We start from the raw sequence: 12,500 nt of genomic DNA on the forward strand, positions 1-12,500 counted from the left end.
GACAAAGCTCGACCCTAAACCGCGCCAAGTACGGAGGGAACAGCGCGGCTAAGGGCTCGAAACAAACCCTAAACCGCGCCAAGTACGGAGGGAACAGCGCGGCTAAGGGCTCGAAACAAACCCTAAACCGCGCCAAGTACGGAAGGAACGGCGCGGAGAGGGCTCGAGACAAAGCTCGACCCTAAACCGCGCCAAGTACGGAGGGAACAGCGCGGCTAAGGGCTCGAAACAAACCCTGAACCGCGCCAAGTACGAAAGGAACGGCGCGCAGTAGGGGTTTAAAACAAAGCTGGTCCCAAAACCGCGCCAAGTACGAAAGGAACAGCGCGGTCGAGACTCGGAAGAAAAAGCTTTCAAAGTGTCGTAGCACGATGCACACTGCTGTTCGTGTGGAACAAACGTGACTACCGTGCTGTACGGTGGAGTTCTGTGCGCAAAAGCGGCGGGTGTGTTTCTAAGCACCACAGCGTTGTGTCAAAAAAGAGGTGCCTGAGAGAAACGCATGCGACTGCCGTGCTTTGCGGCATAGCACCGTGCGCAAAAACGGTGCGCATGCAAGAGGTGTCAGAGCTAGCGAACTTTTGCCACGAGCAACAGGTCACTAAAAGCCTATAGATGACGGTGTTGGAGGAAAAGAAAAATATCGAGAAAGCACTGCGGTGTGCCGTGCGTAGGGACGGGCGCGCGTGCCACATGCCGCCGAAATATGGGTGTCGGAGAAAACAGAGTGCCGCGCGTAACGAGGGGCGCGCGTGTTACAGAGAGATATGCCCAAACGCATGAAAGTGTACGCAGGTGTCCTAAGGCAGTTTTTTTTTTTTTCCTCATTTTGATGTCGCCCCGGCTGACGTGGTTTTCGTTTTTCCGTGCCGCCCCGGCTGACGCGGTTTTCGTTTTTCCGTGCCGCCCCGGCTGACGCAGTTTTTGCGCCGCCCCGGCTGACGCGGTTTTCGCGCCGCCCCGGCTGACGCGGTTCCGACTTTGCACTTTTTGGCTCACCCCGGCTGGCGGCCCACTCACTCGATCGCCAGGTCTGTTTGCCCCGGTGGTTCCACCGCCAGGCTTAAGCGCGAACTTTTTTTGTTTGTTTTCTTTTGATTAAGCGCAAGCTTTTTTCTTTGTTTTCTTTTGATTAAGCGCGGGCTTTTTTCTTTGTTTTTTTTGCATTCGCCCCGGCAGACGCGGTTTTTGCGCCGCCCCGGCTGACGCGGTTTTTGCCGCCCCGGCTGACGCAGTTCGGACTTAGCACTTTTCGGCTGTGCCTGGCTGGCGGCCCACTCACTCGATCGCCATGTCTGTTTGCCACAGTTTTCCCGGTGGTGCCGCACCCGGGCTCGCCCCGGCTGACGCGGTTTCGTGCCGCCCCGGCAGACGCGGTTTTCGCGCCGCCCCGGCTGACGCGGTTTCGTGCCGCCCCGGCAGACGCGGTTTTTTGCCGCCCCGGCAGACGCGTTTTTTTTTTCTTTCGCCCCGGCTGACGCAGTTTTCGCGCCGCCCCGGCAGACGCGGTTTTCGCGCCGCCCCGGCAGACGCGGTTTTTTGCGCCGCCCCGGCTGACGCAGTTCGGACTTGGCACTTTTTGGCTGAGCCTGGCTGGCGGCCCACTCACTCGATCGCCATGTCTGTTTGCCACAGTTTTCCCGGTGGTGCCGCACCCGGGCTCGCCCCGGCTGACGCAGTTTTCGCGCCGCCCCGGCTGACGCGGTTTCGTGCCGCCCCGGCAGACGCGGTTTTTTGCGCCGCCCCGGCTGACGCGGTTTTTTGCCGCCCCGGCTGACGCAGTTCGGACTTGGCACTTTTCGGCTGTGCCTGGCTGGCGGCCCACTCACTCGATCGCCATGTCTGTTTGCCACAGTTTTCCCGGTGGTGCCGCACCCGGGCTCGCCCCGGCAGACGCGTTTTTTTTTTTTCTTTCGCCCCGGCTGACGCAGTTTTCGCGCCGCCCCGGCTGACGCGGTTTCGTGCCGCCCCGGCAGACGCGGTTTTTTGCGCCGCCCCGGCTGACGCGGTTTTTGCCGCCCCGGCTGACGCAGTTCGGACTTAGCACTTTTTGGCTGAGCCTGGCTGGTGGCCCACTCACTCGATCGCCATGTCTGTTAGCCACAGTTTTCCCGGTGGTGCCGCACCCGGGCTCGCCCCGGCTGACGCAGTTTTCGCGCCGCCCCGGCTGACGCGGTTTCGTGCCGCCCCGGCAGACGCGGTTTTCGCGCCGCCCCGGCTGACGCGGTTTTTGCCGCCCCGGCTGACGCAGTTCGGACTTAGCACTTTTCGGCTGTGCCTGGCTGGCGGCCCACTCACTCGATCGCCATGTCTGTTTGCCACAGTTTTCCCGGTGGTGCCGCACCCGGGCTCGCCCCGGCTGACGCAGTTTTCGCGCCGCCCCGGCTGACGCGGTTTCGTGCCGCCCCGGCAGACGCGGTTTTCGCGCCGCCCCGGCTGACGCGGTTTCGTGCCGCCCCGGCAGACGCGGTTTTTTGCCGCCCCAGCTGACGCAGTTCGGACTTAGCACTTTTTGGCTGAGCCTTGCTGGCGGCCCACTCACTCGATCGCCATGTCTGTTTGCCACAGTTTTCCCGGTGGTGCCGCACCCGGGCTCGCCCCGGCAGACGCGTTTTTTTTTTCTTTCGCCCCGGCTGACGCAGTTTTCGCGCCGCCCCGGCAGACGCGGTTTTCGCGCCGCCCCGGCAGACGCGGTTTTTTGCGCCGCCCCGGCTGACGCGGTTTTTTGCCGCCCCGGCTGACGCAGTTCGGACTTGGCACTTTTTGGCTGAGCCTGGCTGGCGGCCCACTCACTCGATCGCCATGTCTGTTTGCCACAGTTTTCCCGGTGGTGCCGCACCCGGGCTCGCCCCGGCTGACGCAGTTTTCGCGCCGCCCCGGCTGACGCGGTTTCGTGCCGCCCCGGCAGACGCGGTTTTTTGCGCCGCCCCGGCTGACGCGGTTTTTTGCCGCCCCAGCTGACGCAGTTCGGACTTAGCACTTTTTGGCTGAGCCTTGCTGGCGGCCCACTCACTCGATCGCCATGTCTGTTTGCCACAGTTTTCCCGGTGGTGCCGCACCCGGGCTCGCCCCGGCAGACGCGTTTTTTTTTTTCTTTCGCCCCGGCTGACGCAGTTTTCGCGCCGCCCCGGCAGACGCGGTTTTCGCGCCGCCCCGGCAGACGCGGTTTTTTGCGCCGCCCCGGCTGACGCGGTTTTTTGCCGCCCCGGCTGACGCAGTTCGGACTTGGCACTTTTTGGCTGAGCCTGGCTGGCGGCCCACTCACTCGATCGCCATGTCTGTTTGCCACAGTTTTCCCGGTGGTGCCGCACCCGGGCTCGCCCCGGCTGACGCAGTTTTCGCGCCGCCCCGGCTGACGCGGTTTCGTGCCGCCCCGGCAGACGCGGTTTTTTGCGCCGCCCCGGCTGACGCGGTTTTTTGCCGCCCCGGCTGACACGGTTCGGACTTTGCACTTTTCGGCTGTGCCTGGCTGGCGGCCCACTCACTCGATCGCCATGTCTGTTTGCCACAGTTTTCCCGGTGGTGCCGCACCCGGGCTCGCCCCGGCAGACGCGTTTTTTTTTTTTTTTCTTTCGCCCCGGCTGACGCAGTTTTCGCGCCGCCCCGGCTGACGCGGTTTCGTGCCGCCCCGGCAGACGCGGTTTTTTGCGCCGCCCCGGCTGACGTGGTTTTTGCCGCCCCGGCTGACGCAGTTCGGACTTTGCACTTTTTGGCTGAGCCTGGCTGGCGGCCCACTCACTCGATCGCCATGTCTGTTTGCCACAGTTTTCCCGGTGGTGCCGCACCCGGGCTCGCCCCGGCAGACGCGTTTTTTTTTTTTCCTTCGCCCCGGCAGACGTGGTTCCCCCCCCCCCCCCTCCGTCTTTCTTTTTGTTTTTTTTTTTCGCCGCGGCTGAAGTGGATTTTTCGGTGCCTCGACGCCCCGGTAGTCGCGGTTTTTCCGTTTCCGCACGGCCCCGGCTGACGCTGCTCGGTCACAGTCGCCTTTTGTGGTGATTGCAGACTTCTTGAGCGCGGGTGTTTTTTTTTTTTTGTTGTTGTTGTTGTTTTATTACGCATTCGCTCCAGCAGACGCTGTTTAGACTTTTTGTTTCCTCTTTTATCCTGCGACGAGGTGACGAGGTTTATTCGGTGCCCCGCCGCCCCGGCTGAAGTGATTTTTCCTGTCCCGTGCCGCCCCGGCTGACGCGGTTGGGACTTCGCGTTTGTTCGGCCGCCACGGGTTTTGGCGCACTCGCTCGGTTGCTTGTTGTTGCCACTTGTTGCGAACCCAGGTTTCTTGAGCGAGCGCGGGCGTTTTTTCTTCCTTTCTTTCTTTGTTCTATGTGTTAGCGAATCGGCCTTTAATATCACACGAGGACTCACAACCAACAATTTTCAGTTTGAAGTGTAAAAAATCTGCAGGTGTTGACGTAACTGACTTGCCCCGTACCCTTGAGTACATCCATGAAGTTCTCGTAGTACTACTAAATCGCATTATTCCAAGTGGAGAAATTCCCATAAACTTGCAAACCTCTACACGAAAATCGGTGCGCGTGATAAAGTTGAAAATTATCGTCCGATATCAAATGTGCCTTCTATAACACAAATTCTAGGAAAAAAAAAAAAAAAAACACTTGTTCGCCGTTTTCTGCGCCGTGACTGGCAGCACTCCGGCGAAGCGAAACGGGGTCGATTCGAGCACGATATCGGCGTCTTTCGACGTGCTCGCCGGCGACCGTCGCACGAGTACGTCGCACGAGCGCGTCTGCCGGGGCGCCGTTTGCGAAGCCGACGCAAAAGTGGGAACCGCCGCTCGGATGATCGCCGCTTTCGGCAGAGTGAGTGTTGGCACTCCGGGGAAGCGAAACAGCGTGAATGCGCCCACGAAATCGGCGTATTTTGAAGTGCCCGCCGGCGACCGTCGCACGAGTACGGTAAACCGCGTCAGCCGGGGCGTAGTTCGGGACGCCGACGAAAAAGTGGGAAGCGCAACTCGGATCTTCGCCGTTTTTGCAGGAGTGAGTGGCGGCCCTCCTGCGAGACCAAGAAGCATCGATTCGTGCACGAATTCGGCGCCTTTCGACGTGATCGCCGGCGACCGTCGCTCGAGTAGGGCAAACCGCGTCTGCCGGGGCGGGCTTCGGGACGCCGATGCGAAAGTGGGAAACGCTGCTCGGATGTTCGCCGTTTTTGGCCGAGTGAGTGCTGGCACACGGGCGAAGCCAAACGGGGCCGATTACGGCACGATATCGGCGTCTTTCGACGTGCCCGCCGGCGACCGTCGCACGAGTACGGTAAACCGCGTCAGCCCGGGCGGAGTTCGGGACGCCGATGCGAAAGTGGAGAACGCCGCTCGGATCTTCGCCGTTTTTGGAGGAGTGAGTGGCGGCACTCCGGAGAAGCCAGGGAGCGCCAATTAGCGCACGATATCGGCGTCTTTCGACGCGCTCGCCGGCGACCGTCGCACGAGTAGGGCAAACCGCGTCTGCCGGGGCGGGGTTTACGACGCCGACGCAAAAGTGGGAACCGCCGCTCGGATGTTGGCCGTTTTTGGCAGAGTGAGTGCTGGCACTCCGGCGACGCGAAAGAGCGCGAATGCGCCCACGAAAGTGGCGTATTTGGACGTGCGTGACGGCGACCGCTGCAGGAGTACGAAAAACCACGTCAGCCGGGGCGAGCGACACACGGCGGTCTGGGTGCTTATCGCTGCTATTATAGGGGCACCCCGGCAGACGCAGAAAAAAAAAAAAAAATTTTCGACCTTCTTTTTTGCTGGTCGAGCTCGGGTAACCCAGGTCGCAATGGGAGCCGCGCACGAAAGCGGCGTCGCGAGACGCGTTCGCGGTCGCTAGTCGCACGAGCTCGGCAACCGCGTCAGCCGGCGCGGAGTTCGGGATGCCGACGGCTAAGTGGGTACCGCTGCTCGGATGTTCGCCGTTTTTGGCCGAGTGAGTGCTGGCACTCCGGTGAAGCCAAGGAGCGCCAATTCGTGCACGATATCGGCGTCTTTCGACGTGCCCGCCGGCCACCGCCGCACGAGTACGGCAAACCGCGTCTGCCGGGGCGGGGTTCGCGACGCGTACGCAATAGTGGGAACCGTCGCTCGGATGTTCGTCGTCTTTGGCCGAGCGAGTGCTGGCACTCCGGCGAAGCGAAACGGGGCCGATTCGGGCACGATATCGGCGTATTTCGACGTGCTCGCCGGCGACCGTCGCACGAGTACGGCAAAGCGCGTCTGCCGGGGCGAGGTTTGCGACGCCGACGAAAAAGTGGGAAGCGCCGCTCGGATCTTCGCCGTTTTTGCAGGAGTGAGTGGCGGCCCTCCTGCGAGACCAAGAAGCATCGACTCGCGCACGATATCGGTGTCTTTCGACGTGCCCGCCGGCCACCGCCGCACGAGTACGGCAAACCGCGTATGCCGGGGCGGGGTTGGCGACGCCGACGCAAAAGTGGGAACCGCCACTAGGATGTTCGCCGTTTTTGGCAGAGTGAGTGCTGGCACTCCGGCGAAGCGAAAGAGCGCGAATGCGCCCACGAAAGTGGCGTGTTTGGACGTGCTTGACGACGACCACCGCAGGAAAACGAAAAACCACGTCAGCCGGGGCGAGCGACCCATGGCGGTCTGGGTGCTTATCGCTGCTATTATAGGGGCACCCCGGCAGACGCAAAAAAAAAAAAAAAAATTTTTTTCGACATTCTTTTTTGCTCGTCGACCTCGGGTGACCCAGGTCGCAGTGGGAGCCGCGCACGAAAGCGGCGTCGCGAGACGGCTTCGCGGTCGCTAGTCGCACGAGCTCGGCAACCGCGTCTGCCGGGGCGGAGTTCGGGACGCCGACGGCTAAGTGGGAACCGCCGCTCGGATGTTCGCCGTTTGTGGCCGAGTGAGTGCTGGCACTCCGGCGAAGCCAAACGGGGCCGATTCCGGCACGATATCGGCGTCTTTCTACGTGCTCGCCGGCGACCGTCGCACGAGTACGGCAAAGTGCGTCTGCCGGGGCGGGGTTTGCGACGCGTACGCAATAGTGAGAACCGTCGCTCGGATGTTCGTCGTCTTTCGCCGAGCCAGTGCTGGCAATCCGGCGAAGCCGAACGGAGCCGATTCGGGCACGATATCGGCGTCTTTCCACGTGCTCGCCGGCGACCGTCGCACGAGTACGGTAAACCGCGTCAGCCGGGGCGGAGTTCGGGACGCCGATGCGAAAGTGGGAAGCGCCGCTCGGATCTTCGCCGTTTTTGGAGGAGTCAGTGGCGGCACTCCGGTGAAGCCAAGGTGCGCCAATTCGCGCACGATATCGGCGTCTTTCGACGTGCCCGCCGGCCACCGTCGCACGAGTACGGCAAACCTCGTCTGCCGGGGCGGGGTTTGCGACGCCGACGCAAAAGTGGGAACCGCCGCTCGGATGTTCGCCGTTTTTGGCAGAGTGAGTGCTGGCACTCCGGCGAAGCGAAAGAGCGCGAATGCGCCCACGAAAGTGGCGTGTTTGGACGTGCTTGACGACGACCACCGCAGGAAAACGAAAAACCACGTCAGCCGGGGCGAGCGACCCATGGCGGTCTGGGTGCTTATCGCTGCTATTATAGGGGCACCCCGGCAGACGCAAAAAAAAAAAAATTTTTTTCGACATTCTTTTTTGCTCGTCGACCTCGGGTGACCCAGGTCGCAGTGGGAGCCGCGCACGAAAGCGGCGTCGCGAGACGGCTTCGCGGTCGCTAGTCGCACGAGCTCGGCAACCGCGTCTGCCGGGGCGGAGTTCGGGACGCCGACGGCTAAGTGGGAACCGCCGCTCGGATGTTCGCCGTTTGTGGCCGAGTGAGTGCTGGCACTCCGGCGAAGCCAAACGGGGCCGATTCCGGCACGATATCGGCGTCTTTCTACGTGCTCGCCGGCGACCGTCGCACGAGTACGGCAAAGTGCGTCTGCCGGGGCGGGGTTTGCGACGCGTACGCAATAGTGAGAACCGTCGCTCGGATGTTCGTCGTCTTTCGCCGAGCCAGTGCTGGCACTCCGGCGAAGCCGAACGGAGCCGATTCGGGCACGATATCGGCGTCTTTCCACGTGCTCGCCGGCGACCGTCGCACGAGTACGGTAAACCGCGTCAGCCGGGGCGGAGTTCGGGACGCCGATGCGAAAGTGGGAAGCGCCGCTCGGATCTTCGCCGTTTTTGGAGGAGTCAGTGGCGGCACTCCGGTGAAGCCAAGGTGCGCCAATTCGCGCACGATATCGGCGTCTTTCGACGTGCCCGCCGGCCACCGTCGCACGAGTACGGCAAACCTCGTCTGCCGGGGCGGGGTTTGCGACGCCGACGCAAAAGTGGGAACCGCCGCTCGGATGTTCGCCGTTTTTGGCAGAGTGAGTGCTGGCACTCCGGCGAAGCGAAAGAGCGTGAATGCGCCCACGAAAGTAGCGTATTTGGACGTGCTTGACGGCGACCGCCGCAGGAGTACGAAAAACCACGTCAGCCGGGGCGAGCGACCCACGGCGGTCTGGGTGCTTATCGCTGCTATTATAGGGGCACCCCGGCAGACGCAGAAAGAAAAAAAAAAATGGGGACATGGCGTGCGTCACCGTGCGGCTTCGCAGCGTTGCCGAAGTCGCCGAGCCCTTCGACTGAGCCGAACGGCGGACAGGGAACGTTGGTCGGCCGTTCTAACCTGTCGGTGCCACGCCGAGACGTCGTTAAGGAAAACCGCGTCGTGGGCCTCTACGACGCCGTCGAGTCGTTGTACGTTTGGTGTCCAGCGTGTCGGCGGCGAGTAGCGGACACGTCGTTCACGACTTCGGTCTTTCGCAGTCGACGCGAACTTGCGGAGAGTCGTGGTGCCTCACGTTTTCGGCAGAAACCGCGGCGGAATTTTCCCGTGCGTGCGCGCACGACCTCGGTGCTGTGCCGTCAGCGTAGTGTTGCACAAACTCGTGGCCTACCCAAGGTGCGGTACGTTTGCGGCCGTATCCTCGGTGGGAATTTCGTGAGTAGGGTCGCAAATTCTACGACCTCGGCGGGTTTGAGAGCGACGTAGACTTGTGGCACGCTCAACATGCCACACGTTTCGGGGCACACCCGCGGTGAAATTTTCTCGAGTACGCTCGTATTAGGGCCCAAGGAGGTCTGGGTACTTATCGCTGCTATTATGTGGGGGTTCTCGTGAGCGGCGTACGCGAAAGCGACCGGGTGTCTGATATGCGGCGGGCTTCGGCCTCGTCAAGCGTGTCCTCGGGTCTGCTCCAGGGGAATCCACGGCAGTCGTCTGCAGCCTCATCCGCTTGATGCGTTAGGGGCTGGTTGTCGGACGGTGCCGTTTTACCACGATATCGAGGTGTGTTCCGTGTCGTCCTCGGGCGATTCAGATGCGAAAGCGCCGAAGACGCGGGCGTGACCCGTCGTCTGGCGGCTTTGCAGTCTCGGCTCCGTTGCTAGTTCCGGCCGGTCCACCGACAGTGCAGCGGGCTTGGGCAACCCGCACGGCGCGACCGAGTCGATGCAACGAAAAAGAGCGAGCATGAACGTGCTTCTTGCCGCACGGCTCCCACTCGTCTTTCGGGAAGGTTGTGCCGTAGCGAGCTCGAACGCCGTCATCTCGGAGTGCAAAATAAGCGTGTTGGGGCGCCTGAAGGTGGCCTCCGCCGCACACAGACTGCGTCCGGCCCGCCGAGGGCGAGGACGGACGCGCAGTCGAACGATTACCTGGTTGATCCTGCCAGTAATCATATGCTTGTCTCAAAGATTAAGCCATGCATGTCTAAGTACATGCCGAAATAAGGCGAAACCGCGAATGGCTCATTAAATCAGTTATGGTTCCTTAGATCGTTTCTTCCTACTTGGATAACTGTGGCAATTCTAGAGCTAATACATGCAGTGAGCCTGGAGCCCTTTGGGTAACGGGTGCTTTTATTAGACCAAGATCGATCGGGTTTCGGCCCGTATTGTGTGGTGACTCTGGATAACTTTGTGCTGATCGCATGGCCACGAGCCGGCGACGTTTCTTTCAAGTGTCTGCCTTATCAACTTTCGATGGTAGGTTACTTGCTTACCATGGTTGTTACGGGTAACGGAGAATCAGGGTTCGATTCCGGAGAGGGAGCCTGAGAAACGGCTACCACATCCAAGGAAGGCAGCAGGCGCGCAAATTACCCACTCCCGGCACGGGGAGGTAGTGACGAAAAATAACAATACGGGACTCTTTTGAGGCCCCGTAATTGAAATGAGTACACTCTAAATCCTTTAACGAGGATCAATTGGAGGGCAAGTCTGGTGCCAGCAGCCGCGGTAATTCCAGCTCCAATAGCGTATACTAAAGCTGCTGCGGTTAAAAAGCTCGTAGTTGGATCTCAGTTCCAGACGAGTAGTGCATCTACCCGATGCGACGGCTCGGACTGAACATCATGCCGGTTCTTTCTTGGTGCACTTCATTGTGTGCCTCGAGATGGCCGGTGCTTTTACTTTGAAAAAATTAGAGTGCTCAACGCAGGCGAGTCGCCTGAATAAACTTGCATGGAATAATAGAACAAGACCTCGTTTCTGTTCTGTTGGTTTTTGGAATACGAGGTAATGATTAAGAGGGACGGACGGGGGCATTCGTATTGCGGCGCTAGAGGTGAAATTCTTGGACCGTCGCAAGACGAACTACTGCGAAAGCATTTGCCAAGAATGTTTTCATTGATCAAGAACGAAAGTCAGAGGTTCGAAGGCGATCAGATACCGCCCTAGTTCTGACCATAAACGATGCCAACCAGCGATCCGCCTGAGTTACTCAAATGACTCGGCGGGCAGCTTCCGGGAAACCAAAGTATTTGGGTTCCGGGGGAAGTATGGTTGCAAAGCTGAAACTTAAAGGAATTGACGGAAGGGCACCACCAGGAGTGGAGCCTGCGGCTTAATTTGACTCAACACGGGAAAACTTACCCGGCCCGGACACTGGGAGGATTGACAGATTGAGAGCTCTTTCTTGATTCGGTGGATGGTGGTGCATGGCCGTTCTTAGTTGGTGGAGCGATTTGTCTGGTTAATTCCGATAACGAACGAGACTCTAGCCTATTAAATAGGTGCGGGGTTCCCAGCACCTTACAACCTTCTTAGAGGGACAAGCGGCTCCTAGCCGCACGAAACAGAGCAATAACAGGTCTGTGATGCCCTTAGATGTCCGGGGCCGCACGCGCGCTACACTGAAGGAAGCAGCGTGTCTTTATCCCTGTCTGAAAAGACTGGGTAACCCGTGGAACTTCTTTCGTGATTGGGATAGGGGCTTGCAATTGTTCCCCTTGAACGAGGAATTCCCAGTAAGCGCGAGTCATAAGCTCGCGTTGATTACGTCCCTGCCCTTTGTACACACCGCCCGTCGCTACTACCGATTGAATGATTTAGTGAGGTCTTCGGACCGATGTCCGGCGCGGCCTTTCGGTTGCGCCGGTCTGTTGGAAAGATGACCAAACTTGATCATTTAGAGGAAGTAAAAGTCGTAACAAGGTTTCCGTAGGTGAACCTGCGGAAGGATCATTAACGGATTGTGAAGGGTGAGCGCCTCAGCTGCGTCTGCGCCCGACACTTTCTGCCGCTGACCCCGTTTGGACGCGGGGTCGGCTTTTCCCCACGGGGCTGCCTGAATGTGGAGCGGCACCCCGTGACAAATTGTTGCGCCCAGCGGACGCCAACACCGCGACCTTGGACGGTCGGCCAGGTGGCGGACGCGGGTACAAACGGCGCAACGCACTCATAGGTCGGCTTTCGACCCGCCACTGCACCGTGGCTCGAAGCGCTCGAAATGCGCGACCCGACCGCTGCGGGACCGCCTAGTACTGTAAACAGGAGCGGCGGAGCGCGAACGGCGAGTCGTGGTTACGTCGGTAGAAGGCGAGGCTGCGCGTTCCCGAAACGCCAGCCGAGTGCCCTCCCGACCGTTCGAGCGTGCAAGAACGAGACCCGACAATCGCGCGGCGACTGCCAAGTACGAGAGGAACGGCACAAGCGTCGGCGGTCGGTCAAGGAACTGGCGATGTGACGGGTCCGCTGTGCACCAGTGCATACCGTCCCGCCGTCCGCGGCAAGCGCCTCCGCGTCCTCGGGTGACGGAGGCTGCCGGTCGGTTCTTGCAGGCGAGGGATCTCGCTGGCACCGGTTCGCGTTGACGCGCGGCCGGTCATGGCACGGCGATGCGACGGCCGAGGTGCGCAGTACTCGATGGAGGAACCGCACGCTCCGATGACCGTCCCGCCCTCCGCGGCGTATGCGTACCGACCGTAATGGTTGCAGCAGCGCCGGCCGGCTTTTGAATTCGCCACACGAAACACGGTGCGAGATCGCGGTTAGGGGAGCGTCGACGTTGCCAGGCGTTTTGCTTGCTGCCGAGGGAAAGGCGGCACGGCCACGTCGCGCTCGTCGCGATTAGCGGGTCTGCGCGCTTTGGGAAGGTGCCGCAACGACTTGCCGAAAGAGGAAGCACGGAAGAACGAGGGACTTGGACGTCCCGACAATTGAACGCACTTGCGGCCAGGCCCTTGCTGGCTTCGTTCTTCCGCCTCGAGT

At 60.6% G+C, this 12,500-nt stretch overlaps 1 non-coding gene across 1 annotated transcript; it reads left to right on the forward strand.

Moving 5' to 3' along the window:
- The first annotated feature begins 9,662 nt into the window (after positions 1-9,662).
- On the forward strand, positions 9,663-11,477 carry LOC142794030 (small subunit ribosomal RNA). The gene has a single exon (XR_012892015.1). It is a non-coding gene; the product is annotated as a small subunit ribosomal RNA (ribosomal RNA).
- The last annotated feature ends 1,023 nt before the right edge of the window (positions 11,478-12,500 follow it).

This window comes from Rhipicephalus microplus, unplaced genomic scaffold, assembly GCF_043290135.1.
Source record: "Rhipicephalus microplus isolate Deutch F79 unplaced genomic scaffold, USDA_Rmic scaffold_363, whole genome shotgun sequence".
Taxonomy (NCBI): domain Eukaryota; kingdom Metazoa; phylum Arthropoda; class Arachnida; order Ixodida; family Ixodidae; genus Rhipicephalus; species Rhipicephalus microplus.